Genomic DNA, 2,031 nt, shown 5'->3' with positions numbered 1-2,031 from the left:
TCAACAAATGTTCAGAAATAATTTCTTTCGTTTCATTTTTCAATGTGTTTGCGTGTGTTTTATTCTTTAATTTTTTTAATTTTTCGTATTGTTTTAATAAAAATTTTTGGAAAGTAGTAAGTATTAATATTAGTTTAATATGTAAATAAAATATAAATAAACTGTTATATTGATTTCGTTGAAATCATATATAGGTAATAGAAGTATAACTTCTTACGTGCGTACAAAGTACACCCACATTCTTTTTTATTTATATCCTCCAACCTCTCGTCAAACTCTAAAATTTATATTTTATTATTTTAATAACAAAATTGGTAGTAGGTAGGTAGTAGGTACGCAAATACTTACCTTTAGAATCATTAAAGGTAATCTCTATAATTTCTATTGCTACGTTGTGTTTTGGTCTTGAAGGTGAGTTCATAAATTTAAAAGAAATTAAACAAAACGAAACACTTCGAATTAAACACGTTTAACATTTAACTCCTAATCGTTTATTATTTCAGTCTTTTTCTGGTTGTGAACTTTTTTGTTATGTCTATTCCAGCATGATTGACTTGAGAGATTTTTTTACAAATTTTACACATAACAGCCATATTAAAAAAGAAAATCGCAGTTCCCTGATTACAACAACTTTATTTAAAATAGAAATAATTTAAATGGTTATGTTTGATTTTTCTTCGCACCAATGCCAATGACGATGAGTGCCAGTGCCCTCAGTCGGTCTTCGTTATAAACTATTACGGCACAAAGAGCTCAGAGCTCTCGATAGCTGATCCTGATAAACTGCAGGGCGCCCATAATATTGACGATGGGACCTGTAAGGTCTGTGTAGAGGTCTCCATAATATTGACTCACAAGACGTTCAGTTACTTAAAGCAGAGAACTAGGAAAGGAACCACTGTGGTTCGTAGTTCTCTGGCGTGTTAAAGTTTAAAGCGGTTTAAAGTATTAAGAGTGTTACCACAAGTTGACAGATGGCGCTACAAACTACAAACTTACTGTATGTTAAAACAGTGGATTTGTATTTATACATAATATTATGTATGGATGCTGTTACAAGAAGTTTAAAAGTGTTATTACAAGAAAATAAAATGATTCCAGTAATAATTTGTATAAAATATATAAAATATTTTTCTAAATTTGTTTAACAGATTAAGTAGCATCTTTTAAATTTTATTTTGTACAGTTTCCGTAGTGTAGTGGTTATCACGTGTGCTTCACACGCACAAGGTCCCCGGTTCGATCCCGGGCGGAAACACTTTTTTTTTAAATATTTTTTCTAGAATTCTCTTTTAATAATATAATTATTAGTATTTATTCTATTGTTATTTACCAAATTACAATGTTACAAATTACAATGTATATTGTCCAGGTGGTGGAGCCGCCCCCGGAGGAAAAATATTTCTGATTCGGTTTCTTTGCGGACTGCTGTCCAAACACGTCCCCTGTAAACAAATCTAACCCAATGAAATAATAATTAGTATTTATGCTATTTACCTATTATTATGTGTGGACTGTTAAAAATGTCTCTTAGTCCAGGTTTTGAAGGGCATAAAGACATAATATGTTGCCGTCTTGTATCCTATTGTTTATTTCTTGTGATTCGTTATTGTCTTCAGTTATTGTTGTTTCAACATACTTAAATTCTCTAACGGTCTAACGCTCTCAAAGTCATGGATGGTGATGTTCTGACCGATTTTGTTTCTGCTTTGGTTAATTGCGGCTCATAAACATAATAATATAATATATTTAATATAGGTATATTTGTAATAACGATATATAAATATACCTAATATATTTAATATAATATGTATATTTAACGAAAATATATTATATTTTCATTTTGTTTTCATTGATTAGGATGTATATAAATATACCTAAATATACCCATGGGCGCCCACACACATGGGCAGGGGGGGGTGTGCCCCCTACAGCTTTTCGGGTGCTGTATACTATATATCAGGGGTGGGCAAAAGCCGGCTGCGGCCCTTTTCCTTACTTTATCCGGCCCGTTGAGAAATCCCGCAAGCA

The 2,031-nt window shown here is 31.9% G+C and overlaps 1 non-coding gene across 1 annotated transcript; it reads left to right on the top strand.

Moving 5' to 3' along the window:
- Positions 1–1,185: 1,185 nt before the first annotated feature.
- Trnav-cac (transfer RNA valine (anticodon CAC)) lies at positions 1,186–1,258 on the top strand. The gene has a single exon. It is a non-coding gene; the product is annotated as a tRNA-Val (tRNA).
- The last annotated feature ends 773 nt before the right edge of the window (positions 1,259–2,031 follow it).

The sequence above is a fragment of the Diabrotica virgifera genome, chromosome 4 (assembly GCF_917563875.1).
Source record: "Diabrotica virgifera virgifera chromosome 4, PGI_DIABVI_V3a".
Lineage (NCBI taxonomy): Eukaryota > Metazoa > Arthropoda > Insecta > Coleoptera > Chrysomelidae > Diabrotica > Diabrotica virgifera.
This window is presented reverse-complemented; position numbering and strand designations above follow the sequence as displayed.